General features: G+C 52.5%; 1 protein-coding gene and 1 long non-coding RNA gene across 4 annotated transcripts in view; one reads left to right on the top strand and one right to left on the bottom strand.

Moving 5' to 3' along the window:
- Nucleotides 1-531: 531 nt before the first annotated feature.
- Nucleotides 532-2,311, bottom strand: LOC116571106. The gene is made up of 2 exons (XR_004277710.1): nt 1,747-2,311; nt 532-1,033 (listed from the first exon to the last, which is right to left on the bottom strand). It is a non-coding gene; the product is annotated as an uncharacterized LOC116571106 (long non-coding RNA).
- Nucleotides 2,312-5,623: 3,312 nt separating this feature from the next.
- SYK (spleen associated tyrosine kinase) overlaps nt 5,624-13,672 on the top strand; it is a 67,644-nt gene continuing 59,595 nt past the window's right edge. Inside the window, exon 1 of one of the 3 annotated variants that reach the window (XM_032308959.1) lies at nt 5,624-5,781. The gene's annotated coding sequence lies outside the window, so the exon portion shown is untranslated. Of the gene's footprint in view, nt 5,782-6,480; nt 6,538-13,672 lie in introns of those variants that run through there. The other 2 variants (XM_032308958.1, XM_032308957.1) reach the window with 2 other exon arrangements.

Consider the following 13,672-nt stretch of genomic DNA (forward strand, 5'->3'; position numbering starts at 1 on the left):
TGGCTGCTGGGTTTCACAGAAAGCTTGTCCCCGTCTACACGTCCTACCGAGGAGTCTGCATCACGGCACACAACACCGGAAGGGGAGACGTCGTCAAACTGGCTACTCGGGAAGACAGCAGCCGTGGGCCTCCGGACGACCAGGGAGACTAACACAAACCCGTTCTGTGTCACCAGTCACAGCGCCACAAACTTCTGACGCACGCATGCGTGCCCGGCCGCATCCGCGCGAGGACAGCGGAGTACAGAGCGGCCTGTACCTGGAGTTCAGACGCTCGGCCTCGTGTGAGTCACCAGACACGTCGGAAGGACGCAGCACTGCGAGCAGATAAACCGCTGGAGAACCGCCGCGCATCGCCAGACTCCGTTTTCTGCTCGACGGCCGTGAACGGGAGGACAGCATCGCTCTGGCTCCTCCTCTGTCTCCTCCAAACTGAATTCGAGAGTCTGTGCTGGGAGCATCTAGGGCCAGAAACAGACCCAAGTGTTGATATGATTTGGTATTTGATAAATATGGTAATTGTCTTTCTCCGTCTGACTTGTTTCACTTAACGTAATGTCCTTGAGGTCCATCCACCTTGTCGCAAATGGCAAGATTTCATTATTTTCACGGCCGAGCAGCACTCGCCTGGGTGCGGACGTCACTACACTTTCTCCAGTCACTGGCTAAGGGACACTTGGGCGGTATCTCTATTTTTCCCCACAGTCTCTTATCGTATCTCTACAGTAAATAATGCTCCAAGAAACACGAGGACGCTTCTCTCTTTCTGGGTTAATGTTTGCATGTTCTTGGCTAAGCACCCAGAAGTGCTATTTCAAGATCCTAGGGCAGCTCTAGTTTTCATATTTTCAGGAACCTCTGTACAGTTTCCCACAGTGGCTGCACCAGCCTGTACGCCCGCCGGCACCCGTCGCTTCTGGTCGTTTGATGCAAGCCGTCCCGAGGGGAGTGAGGTGGCTCTTCGCTGTGGCTTGGTGTGCGTTTCCCTGAGGCCACGTGATGCCGAGCGTCTTTTCATGGACCCGTTGATCCTCTGTATAAGCGAAAAGAATGAAAACTGTGCATTCTTAACTGAGTTTCAAGGTAGCGACCTCCACCCTGGGTCAAGCCTGAACATGCATTTCAGTCAAGTTTTCCAACCTTGTTGACAGAACAGACGCATGCACAAGCGGGAAATGTCCGATCGTAAAATGAAAATATTTTGAATCAGAAAACATCACGCTCCATTTTTTTCGGGGTATAAAAGCGATTAGGACTCCCAGGGTAGTTCTAGTTCATAGGACCACACACCAACACACTGAACGCTTTCCAAAGACGACTAGCCTAAAACAAGGTTACGTTGCTGGTCAAGCTTCTTTATACCTAACTATGAATTCCAATTAAGTAATTGTATTTGGAAGAGTCACCTTTTAGGCAAATACCTGGTTGCCTGTTGGGGTAGTCGATCCTTTTTAATCTCCAGTGCTTAGGGTCATGCCCGGCAAAAATAGACACACAACTAATGGTTTGTTGACTTGAATTTCACTAAAACTAAGAAGTCAGGGGTGCACAGAGGAGCCACACACGCCTAGGAAAGTGCAGGGACAATAACAGCCTGCGCTTTCTCGCCCCCACCAGTGCCATCAGCGCTGGGCATAACCCACCGCCCTCCAAGTTCAAGGGCTACCCTTAGTCCTTGAGTTATGTCTAACCCCCCCCCTTTTTTGCTCAAAACCTCCCTGACCACAGAAACGGAAGGAAGCCCACCATCTGCAGCGAAAGGGTCACCTCTGAATCCCAGCTGACTGAGGGACAGCAGTCCAGCAGAAGGAGCTCTTTCCTCCTGCCTCGCTCGGCAGCGTTTTTGGTGACAGCTCCATGGACTGCAGGTGGGAATCCCCGGGACGCGGCCGTCCTGGCTGACGGACGCTGGCTGCGTGAGCCCAGCCAGGGCCGCGCTTGCATTCATTCCACAGACGTGCCCCTCCGCCCTCCTACAGCGGAAATGGCGGCATTCACGTGGCGTGGCTTTTCTTTCAACTTAAAACAGTTTGTATTAAAGTTCCCCCAGTGCTGTCCTCCCTGGGGCGTCGGCCCTTTGGGGCACCAGTAAAATTTCACTGTTTCCGTGGCTGGCGCTGAAGTCTTCACCGCAGCCTCGAGCATCTTCGACCACGTGTCACTTGTGTCTTTGAATCCAGAAGAGAAGAAAAATGCGGAGCTCGCATTCCGAACACTGAACGCAGTCCGTACCTGTCTGGTTTAAAGACGCGTGTCGCCGCGTGTGGATGAAGGTGGTGACAGGAGCCCTCAGGGCCCGGCTGTGTCGGGAAAGGAACGAGAGCCGCCCCTCCCCCACCGCCTCCCCAGGGGAAAAGGCAGGGAAAGAGCACAAAACTGTAACGGGCGCCAAGCGTCGCCAAACAAGAAAAGGAGAAGCGCTCCGCGAGACCAGCCGGGAAAGGTGCTGGCTCATGTGAAAACCGGAAGTTGGCGAGAGTCACGGTGAGGTCACAGCCCGCCTCCCTGCGCCCCTACGTTGTGAGCCTGCAGAATCCGGGCAGTTCTCACTCAGATCTTGAGGGGATAAAGAGGAGTCATTGCATATTGTTGGTTTTTCCTGCTTCTGACGCTGGGCTAGTGAGAATGGCCACAGCGGGGATGAGCAGAAAAAGAGAAAGGTCAGCACGGTCGGGCACGGCTTTGTCACCAGGGTGAACACGCCGCGTCCCACCGGAATTGGGGAACTGAGCTGATGCCCAACGTTCCCTCTGCCGGCGAGGGGCGGGCCCGCCTGCGTCCAGCCTGGGGTCCTGTGGGCAGCGGGACCCCCGTTGCCCACCTTGCCCTCTGCCAAGCCCATCATCCCCCCCTTGCTCAAAGGCTCTAGAAAATTAGGCATGAAAGGAATATGAAGCCCTCAGACTACAGCCCCAGAAGAGAAAGGATCAAGCAGCTGTCACCCCAGAGGAGCGGAGCCAGAGGAATCCCGGGAAAATCCTGCCAAGCCAGGGCAAGGCTGACGTTATCCTCGTTATGCTCACGAGGATGAAGAGTCGAATAAAAAGACAAAGAATGAAGGACGAAGAATCAGAACGGTTGGGATCCCCGGACATCAATGCTTGAAGCAAGAAGCCGACAGAATGACTTAAAACATAGGAAGGAAAATAATTTCTGAACAAGAATTCGTCACAACCCAAACCGCTGACCCCGAGGGTGGAGCCTCTCTGGGGAGATGGGGAAGCTCCTTAAAATACCTCCTTCCGTGTCTCGGGACACAAACCGAGAGCGCGCCCCCTCCAAAGTGAGGAAACAAGCTTCTAAGGAAGAGAAAGCACAGAATCCGAGAAACATGGACTCCAAGATACGAGAAAAAGGAAAGGAAGCCGAGACCAGAAACAGAATGAATCCTTGAAGAACCGCAGCCGAAATTGCCAGCCCGAATTCTGACCACCTGGGTCGTCTAAAGAAACCAGAAGTGGAGAACTCACCTTCAGCTGTCCCAACACTAGTCTTACCCTGGGCTTCTGGCAGGAGCAACGGCAAATCGTCTCCAAAAGAAAACATCTTCTTCCTCTGCCTCACTGACTCTCTGCAAATGACCCCCCTCCCGGATGGAGAGGGGCTGGCAGCGGCTGCGCCCGAGCCCACAGGGAAGTCAGGCACCATGAGTGAGAACCAGCGGAGACACACAAGGCAAACACACACGGAGACCCCAGGTGCCGATGAACGCGGCAGCATTTACTATCCTTAAAGAAGAGAAATAAAACATCTGCAGGAACAGGAGACTTTAAAACGTGACAGTGTGGGGAGTCCCCGAGACCATTAGGGTACAGGGTTTCACTAGGGGGGTCTCCAGCACTCAGAACATATTCACAGCTTAGATATTCTAGGTGAAGGTTAAAAGAAAAGTGGACAGAGGGAGAAGACCCACCGGGGGTTGGGGGGAAGACAAGCTGGCAGAAACATGTTGACTTTTATTTGTTTTTTAAGATTTTATTTTGGGGACACCTGGGTCCCGCGCTTCTCAGATTCTCAATGCATTCCCCTTGGAAGGAAAATGCTGAACGCACCTGTGTCTCTATGGGGGAGTGAGCTGCCTGGAGCAGACTCGGGGAAGGGGTCCCTGGCTAAGCTGGACTGGGGCAGACCAGTCTGCTCAGCGGGGGGCTCGCTCCTCCCTCTGGCTCTGCCACTCCCCCTGCTTGCACTCTCTCACTCTCCCTCTGGCATGTAAAGACATAAAATCTTTTTTAAAAATGTATTTTATTTTTAAGTTGTCTTTTTAGAAAGGTTTTTACCTTAGGTATTTGTGTGATGATTTTCACACTTTTTTCAAAATCGTCTTAAGCATGCAAAGTAACTTTAAAACGCCCCAGAGGTGAGAGGGCCCGCAGGGGTGCAGACTAGTGGTGCATGAGAATGATCTAGAACCTCATCTCCATGAGCTGCCCCTGGGGAAACACATCATCTTCTTCCACATCCGCTTGCCCTTCTCATGCAGACTCAAAACAGGTCCTGCTGGTCTGTTTCCCACAACGCGGCCCACTCTGGAAACCTCCGTGTCCCGGCTCCGCAGCCTCTGTTTAGAGAGTGTCCTGGCTGTTCCACTGGCTGTTTGAAGCACCATCAAGTCCAGTGCTTAACAGACAGACCCTAAGAAAAATCCCTCACTGGGGTTATGGAAGGGAATGGGAGAGAAGTTGGGGTGGGGGGCAGAGAGAGAAAGAGGGGTTGGGGAGTGTCTATATTTCCAGCACCTTGCACTTCTCCGTGGCAGTTATAATCTAGCACACTGTAGACTTTACTTTGATGGGGGTGGTGGTGCTTAGGATACAATCTTTTAAAACACCCACTGCCAACCGCTGTCACCAAGAATCCCAGGGGCCGGCACTGGCTTATGGGAAAAATATAAAGAGGGCTGTTCCACAGAAGAACGAGGCAACAGAGTAGGGACAGGGGCCCAGGTAGGTGTTTTTTAAAATATTTTTTAAATACTACAGTAAATATTAAACTTCCTTTATTTACCTCCAGGCAGGAGGACCGGCTGTGGTACAAGGAATCAAGTTAAACCCACTGTCATGAACCCTGAAATAAAGAGAGCCCCCGGGAAACACGGCGTTGGGGAAGCCCGGCCCATCCAAACGTGCGCGGGGAAGTCTGGTGTTCACCGAGAGCCTGGGGCAGGGTTGCCTAGGGTCCTGTGGTCACAGGTCCGCAGGAGGGCCTAGGACTGGTGATTGGGAATACAGCGCGCCCTGAGCCAGATTATCTTCCCAAGCCACGGCCCTTAGGGTTGTCGGAGCTTCAAAGGACCAGGTGGCAGCTGGCGAGGTGGCTGGAGGGTCCTTTTTGGCAGTTGTCCCTTGTCTGTAGAGGAAGGCCCCTGGCTGGGGCCTGCGGCGGCTGGGAGGCAGGGCTGGGAGGCAGGGCGCGGGGGCGCTAGCGGCGCTCAGAGCCTGTCCTGGCCGCCAGGGCACTGGGGCGCAAGGGAGGCAGGGCGGGCCAGGGGCGCGGGGACGCCGGGGCGCCAGGGGTCCTCGGGACGGGCCCGGGGCGCGGGGCACTGGGGCGCGCCGGCGGGGGGCGGGCCCGGGGCACTGGGGCGCGGCGGCCGGGAGGAAGTGCGGGGCCTGCCCGGGCGCGTTAAGGAAGTTGCCCAAAATGAGGAAGCGCCTCGCGCCCGGCGGCTGAGGCGCCTCCAGCCCCGGCAGGAGCGAGACGGAGCGGGCGGTCCTGCGCTGCGCCCCGACCGGTCCCGGCCCGGCGTCCAGCGCCCCGCCCCCGGCTCACCTGGCACAGGTAGGTGCGCGCGCGCGCCCTGCACCCGGCAGCGGCGACCGGAGCCCGCGGGCCCCCTCGTGCGGGGGAAGGCGGCGGCGGAGATGCGGCAGCCGCCCCCACCCCCCACCCCTGGGCCCGGCTCTGTGCCTGCGCTCGGGGCCTCCCCCTTGACAAAGGAGGGACAATCTGATGGACTCTCAGGAAGGTGCTGCCAGCTTCTGTCCGAAACCGAGTGATCTCGGGTCAGACCTGCCCGGGCAGCAAGGGGCCCGGCTTGTGGGTGCGGGAGCCGCCGGAGCGGAGAGGCGCGGGCTGGGCTCCGTGGCGCCAGAAAGCGCACGTTGTCATTTGGCTATTTTATAGATCCGCTGGAAAATTCTACGGGCTTTATCGAGAGACCCAAGGTGCAGATGTTCCGGCGCCTGCGGAGGGCCTAATATATCCCCGCCTTTTCCTACAGAAAGAAAGAACAGTTGCAGGAAAGCACCACACTTTCGGAGCCATTACTAAAATGTAGCAGGATTGCGCGTGGTGACCCGTTTTCGTGGTAAAGTAACTTAATTAGGCCGTAAGGAACTTGGAGAGTCAAGTGTAGTCGCTTGTAAGTTGAGTTAAATGTTGTTTCGGCAATATGGCTCCAAAACGTTAAGCCCACCTACATAACTGTACAAAGGCAGTTGGGTTTTTGGTTCCCTAGAATGTTCTAGAACTAGAAGGAGCGCCATTGGAGAAGTTGCCTTTTGAATCTTTCTTGCGCTGGAAACAGTGTTGCAGGTTAGTTTTATCAGTTTGCCTGAATCACCAAAGATGCCACTGTTTTCTAGCAAAGCCTGACAAGCCAGGGTTCTTTTTCTTAAACCCTGGAAGCATGTTGGCCTTAGTTAGGAGCTGGAGATGCTCGACAACTGAATTTTCTAGTTAAAAAGGAGTTCATCTTCTGATGACTTGGAATTCCTGGAAGAAATGCAAATGATTCTAGCATTTGAAGTCTTTGTTTTAGTAAGAACAAATTCAAATCTTTTAGGAAGGCAGCGTTTTAGTTAAAAGCAACTAAAGGCATCAATCTGCTGTCCACCCAACCGCCCCCCAAAAAAAGTCCATCTAGGGCACGAATATATATATATCCTTGAGCTAAAAAGTTGAAAAACTGGTAAAGTGTTACATGTTTTCTATGAGAAATGTTGTCTGTTAGAAATATTTTATCAAACCGTTTTGTTCCATCTCCATTATACTTTTGCTTCCATGTGTTTACAGAACTTTTGCAGTAAAATAGAAATGGATTTGGAGTCTCTATATGTGGAGTGTTTTCATATGTAGGATTTTATAAATAGGCTTAATAACTAGAACGTTTGTAAGGTTCTAAGCGAGGGTAAAAGTTGAAGTGTGTCCTTGAGGTCTTCACCTGCCCAGAGGAATGAAGTTGGCCGATAATTTTAGTGCTAGATCTGTATTTGAGAAATAACTCACTTTAGCCTTCTACGGGTTCATACTCAATATTCTAAGCGTAGGTCTGATTTCTCTGTTTTTATTTTATTTATTTATTTTATTTTAATCTTCTTGTCCTTTTTTTGATTTTTCTGTTTTTACACCAAAGACTTCTTGGTACATTAATACTTATGCAGCACATGCCATGTCCATAATTATTTTCCAAAACCCTGATGCTGATATGTTTTGGAATTGTGGGTTTTTCACAATTTAGAACTTAAAGTGAGAATCTGAATTTCAACACTGAGAAAAACATTTCTCCGAATCTAGAAAGGCACTGCCCCAGGCATGATCCTGCAATCACACCGTCCATATGCCTGCACCCACAGTGTGACTCGTCTTGCTCAGTAGAATAAACAGACTAAAAATAGCTGTGTGTCCGTTTAGGGCAGATGTTGTCACCAAGTGAGTTCCCTAAAACTCACCTCAAAACCTGGTTTCTGAGTTTTTGCGCATTAGGATTTAAAGGACCCTTTAAGACCCCTCCGGGGCTGTTGTTTACTTTCTGGAAATAAATTGCATTTCTGCTTCACAGTAGCTCACACCCTCTGTGATTAAAAGGGCAGTTGTCTCTTTTCTGGGAGTCTGAAGTAGCAAGACTTCAACTGAAATTTTAGTGATCCCAATCCCAGTCCGGATCCCAGTGAGAACAGGATGCCTCGCCCCTCGGGATAAGCGGTGCTCTCCAGCAGCAGGGCTTCGAGGTGGATGGCCTGACATGGAGAACACAGGCAGGGCACTGCTCTTCCTCACCGCTGCAGTGCGGCTTTGGAAGAAGTACTGCTTCCTGCTCCCTCCACGCCTGGCTTGCCGTCTGTCCATCTGTCCGTCCTCCGTCCTCTGGGTCTAAGGAGCGGCAGAGCACTTGCTACAATCCCAGCTAATTTTGCTTCCTCCTCGCCCCTTCTCCCCCCCACCCCCGATCCCCATTTGCAAGTTTTAACATTTTCTTCCCTTTTTGGATTGGTTTCGGTATACAGTGGAGTTGGGCCCTTGGGGGAGAGTTATTTTTTAAATAGTCCTGCACTGAACATTAATTTATTTTCTTTCAAATTGACTGAGATCAAAAGGCAGAGTCTTCCTGAGAGACTGGAATCAAGCTCCCTGAATTAACTGTGTCTCTTCTCTTGCTCTTCTGCCTTGCATTTCAACAAGCTGGTTCTTTTTCACTTAGAAAAGCCGTTTTTTTGTTTTTTTGTTTTGTTTTGTTTTGTGTGGGGCTGAGGCCAGGACGAAGCTAGACTGAGTGGTTTTGAAAGGAGAAGCTCATTCATTCATTTGGGCGTCCTGTAAGTGGCACACTTCCTATGAGCTTACAGTTTCCATTTGGAAATTGTTTGCCTTTAAAAATTGAGTATGTCGGCTTTGCCCTATGGGTCTTAAAAGGGGGTTGAATTAGAATCTTACGTGCAGGCCAAAGACACCAGTACAGGAAAGAATATTGAGGTTGCATTACGGTAGGCTTAAAGAATCAAGAACGGCTCTCTCTTGATCTGTCCATTTCTGGAAACCACCAGAAATGGGCTCTGGAGGCCGCCGAAGGCTGATGGTGAGGGCAGGAAGTGAGGATTGAACAAAGAGCGGCGACACCCCAGTTACTAGGGAGGGTGAACTGGCAGCTTTCATGACGGATGGTATCTGGTCAGAGCATCCTCTGTGCTGGGGTCCTCCCTCTGACACTGGGGTCCAGGCTCCTGAGGCTCGAGAGGGCGCTACCCCCTTCTCAGGGCTGTGCCGGAGGACAGGAGGGGACCCAGGGCGGGAGGGTAAGTGAGGCACGGGCCCCGGCATGGTCAACAGTGAGAGTGGGCGGTGGGGAAGGATGGCCGTGGGCCCAGGACCCAGTTTTAGGAAAACCCACAACTTAGATATTGGCTTGTTTATCTATGTTCTGTGGGGGCTCCAAAGAGCATTTAATTGTCCGGCACGTGACCTTCTGCTTTCCCACGACAGCTGTTTGTCTTAACTGATAAATCTTCATTGCGTTCTGGCCAGTCTGATAACTTTTTAAGCTGCCTGCTTCTGCTGGCTTGTCGGGGAAGCGCTCTGCTGTGGCCAGAGTTGAGTTTTGCTTTTATGACATTCTAATTTATAGCAAGGCCTTCCCACGCTCCGGGGCTGCTCCCCTAAGCCGCCTTTGCCTCCTTTTAGCTGCTTCTTGTGGAATTTTCCACCTTATTGCTGGTAATGTGCTCATTTGTTGGTTTTGATGTGTCTGTGTTCAACCGTGTCCGTCAACTTCCTGCCCTGACAAAGGAGCCCTTGGCAGTCCCAGACCCGCACCCCGCACGGCCATCATGACGTCCTTTGGGGCTGGGAAGCCGTGTGGTATTGATTGTGATGTTAGTGATTGTAGAGCGAGGGGTGTCATGTGGTTCCAGTTTACTTCTGGGAGACTTCTGCTGTTTTTCCTGGGTAAACACTGGCTTCTGTGTCTTCTCAGTAGGCTCTGCACCTGTGACGACCTCTCCCTAACTCTCTGACGCCAAACCAACTCCCCCAACTTTCCCGCTGCACCAGATACACCAGGAGATCGATCTGTTCCAATTTTCCCTTCTTTTTCTGGAACCCTTGTCTCCAGTCTGATGCCGTTCCCTGTCTTACTGCCCACGTATTAGTGAGGAAGCCTGTCCAGGGGAACGGCTTCACTAAAGATGCTTTTGCAAAGTGCCCCTCAGACCTTTGCTCTGCCCGTTGGAGTCTTAACATACGTCTGATCAGCAGCGCACACGTGCGGCGCGCCCATTGTAAGGCCACGGTAATATTTTGAGAACGTTCCCTCAAACCTTTTTATTTCTGTTAGGTATTATATGTATATTATATACACATACACGTGTTACTTACATTTTTACTATACTAATTGTATCAATTACATAATATAATAAATACATTATATATAAACTTACTGTACCGTGTATGATATTATACTATATTAGATACAGTGTAGTGACTCCAGTTTTGGCCGCTGCATTTTATACCAGTTTCAGTGTTGCCTCTGTATTTGCTGTGACCCTGTGTTTTCTTATCCAGTCAATGGGGATGCATATTTTCCCGGGAATGGGGAGCCCATGGTGCTTTTTTTCAGGATGCCTGGCCTGGATCTCTTGGTCCTGAAGCATGTGCTGTGTGATTTTTAAGTCATATTCCAGGGAAGCTTTCCTTGCCCAAATCACAAGGTGCTAGACGGAATCAGGTTGTGTGAGCAGATAGTTGCTGGTGGGGGGTTGGGGGGAATCCGGGGGGCAGGTGACAGGGGGAGACGGGGTGTGGACCTGTCAAAGCACTCCCACGTCCGTGGCCATGAGGTGTGTAGGTTCTTAGAGCGTTTTGGGATGGGGATCCTGAAGTCCACTTTGTGGAATGAGCGGTGACCTCCTGCGGCCCCTTTGTGAGACCGTTGGGTGCTGCTTGGGTGGAGGTAGCATGCTGTGTTTATTTTCATCTTAAATGCTAAGGAAATTTGAGTGGTTTGATTGCTACGTGAAGATACTCAGGGAGTATCTTCGAAGACTCCTGAGTATCTTCATCAGCAGTGGTTGCGAGTTGGGGCCCAGAGCTCCTTTGGGTTCAAGTCCCATTCTGTATTGAAGCTTCCGTTTCTGTCTTTGGGAATGGAACGACCATGGGGTTCCACGGAGACGCACCACAGGGACCCCGCGTGCGGTGCCCACTCCTGGCCTGTGGCCATTTCTGCCTCCCCTACACGAGTGGCTCTGGGAGTCTGCTCCCACAGTCTTGGGGGAGGCTGGTAATCGCACTCCCAAACAGGTCACAGGCCAGTAAGTACTATTTCTAAAGCGAGTTTCTCTAACCTCCAATTTGGGAGAACTTTGTACCATTTTTTTTTAAATGTGTTAAATGCATGGCATGCCCTGGTACGTGTCCATTAAGGAAGAATTCGGATTTGATGGGCACCCTGGCACTCTCCGTGGCCGGCCCCCGTGCCCCAGCCCACCCTCTGTGGCAGGAAGGTGTGTTTTCTTTCACCTCAGCTCCTGTGTGTGTGTTTTCTTAACACCAATATCATTCTGCAACTTTCTTTTTCTAATCAACCACAAGCCTGGAATGGGGGGAGGTCTTCCCACCCGAGATCACTGCGTTTTATTCTGCAGACTCGAAAATAAGCTCATTAACCGACGGACATTCAGGTCTCCCCGGCCCCCGCCGCACCAATTTCTGTTACTATGCTAACGCACGCCTCTCACCAAGCGAGCTAACCGGCCACCTAATTTGTATGGACTAAGCTGCCGTGAACGCCCCCCAGGCCTCTGGCATTCCCAGGGCACCACACCGTGGAGCCCACTCCCACCTCGCAGCGCCGCCCCGTCCCCCTCACCGGGCTGAGCCCATCTCTTTGCCTTCCGGTGTCGGCAGCAGTTTGCAGCCCCTGGGCCACAGCCTCCCTGGCTTCTCATCACGGTTACGGGCTCACAGTCTGTCTCCTGTTTGAACCCATCCTCCGGCCTTTCTCTGCATTTATAGCTGCTGCACAGGCTTGGAGAGGAACGCCACCACTTCCTTTTCTTACCAACCCGATCAGCTGATGGTCATGGCTGTGTGAGGTTGTGACAGCGAGGAGGAAGGCGGGCAGCCCGCCGGAGCAGGCTGGATTACAGGCCGGGGGCTGCTTTGGGGTTCGCTGGGTCCTGGCAGCTGTGCCAGCCGCCCTGGGGCTCGGGCAGGACGTGTGTCCAAGGAAAGGGCTGCCCTGCCGTGTCCGTGCTGACAATTGGGACGTGGCCAGCCCAGGAGCATAACTTGCTCAGAAGCACGTGTGTGGAAGGGACCCCGGGGACCTTCCAGTTCACCTGCTGAGAAGGTCAAGTGACTTGTCCAGCAGCTAAAGGGTGTGGCAGGGTCCCAAAGCCTCAGACCTGTGTGGCTCATCCGGACCGATGATTCTTAGCTGCCGCTCTGACAAGGAGTGTAAGGGGGTCTGCGTCGTGGGTGGCCAGGAGGTGCAGAGTCCTGCCCGCGACACAGGGAGGCCCAGGGAGGCAGGGGACTGGCATGAGCTCCGTGCAACATGTGGTTACTATCTTTATAGCTTTGTCTGGGGAAATCTAGCTAATTAAGTCAGAATCGGACAACCAGTCTTGAATCAATGACAGGCTAATATGAGAACATCGGATGCTTTCATGTTTTTGTCTCCTTTCAACACACGTTAAGCTTACTTCCAAGCTCACCACCAGAGCGAAGCAGAGCCACTTGCAAGCTAGTTGGAGAGGGTGCCCCAAGGCACTGTCTACACCACAGGCTGCCCCGTGAGGGGGAGAGTGGTTGCTCCCCATGGGCGTTCCTGCCACCGGGGCTGGGAGGGAACCCATGGGATGGAGAATTTTCCCGTGGGACTAGAGTGGTCCGGCCGGAGGAAGGCCTTCCGGGAAAGGACGTGCTCTGGAAGGAAGGCAGAAAGCCACGCGGGGCTGCCCACCAAGCTGCCGCCGGTGTTGGCAGAGACGCACATGGCAGTTAACCCTTCCCGCTCGTCTCTTCTGGAAACTCTGGAAGCCGCGTGCGTCTCCTTCTGCAGAGGAATGGTACTGGTTTGCCAGGAGTGCTGGAACAGAGGGCCAGAGACTCGGGGGTTAACTAACGGTTCTGGAGGCCGGAGGTCTGAGATCAGCTGTCCGCAGGGAGGCCACTCTCGCCGGCTTGTTGACGGGGTCTCCTCCCTCTGTCCTCACACCTTCCGTCTGTGTGCTTCTCGGTGTCGTGTCTTCCCCCTTCCCACGCGGATGGCAGTCGTGCTGGATTAGGACCCACCATAATGGCCTCGTTTAAGCTTAATCACCTCGGTGAAAACTCTCTTTCCACATAAAATCGCATTCTGAGGGCCTGAGAAGTTAGGATTTCAACACAGGAATCTGTGGGACATGGTGGGTCAGCCTGTCCCCTCCTCGTGGTGGCCGTCTACACTGCCATCCAGAGTATGAGGGGACTCTGCGGGCCTCACCACGAAAGACCCGGGGACACGATGGAACACAGGGCAGGTGAGGGGAGACAGGACCCCCGGGACCTTGAAGCAGAAATGCAGCGGGTCGTGCAGAAACCGGCCCCACGTGCGGAACGTCAGCACGAGCCCGGCGGGGACGCTCCCGTCCGTCAGGGAACAGGCGTGGGCTATTAGCCACCTTGGAAAAGCTTCACTTCTTAGACCGAAATAAGCTCCAGGCTGAGCAGAAAATGAAAACGTAACAGCAAGATCATACAAGAAAAGCTCAGGTGAGTTTTTAAGTAATTATGGTGTGAAGAAGGCCTTTCTTAAATATAACAGACAATACAAAACCAAGAAATAGAGAGGCGAGTATCATGTCCCAGCATTTTAAGCAAGTCTCTATACAAAGGATAAAGAATGTATAAACAAGTGGCAAAACCCCCGTGAAAGACGCTTACTTTCAGCGTCCGTAGTGAGGACTCGGTC

This window comes from Mustela erminea, chromosome 12 (genome assembly GCF_009829155.1).
Source record: "Mustela erminea isolate mMusErm1 chromosome 12, mMusErm1.Pri, whole genome shotgun sequence".
Taxonomy (NCBI): domain Eukaryota; kingdom Metazoa; phylum Chordata; class Mammalia; order Carnivora; family Mustelidae; genus Mustela; species Mustela erminea.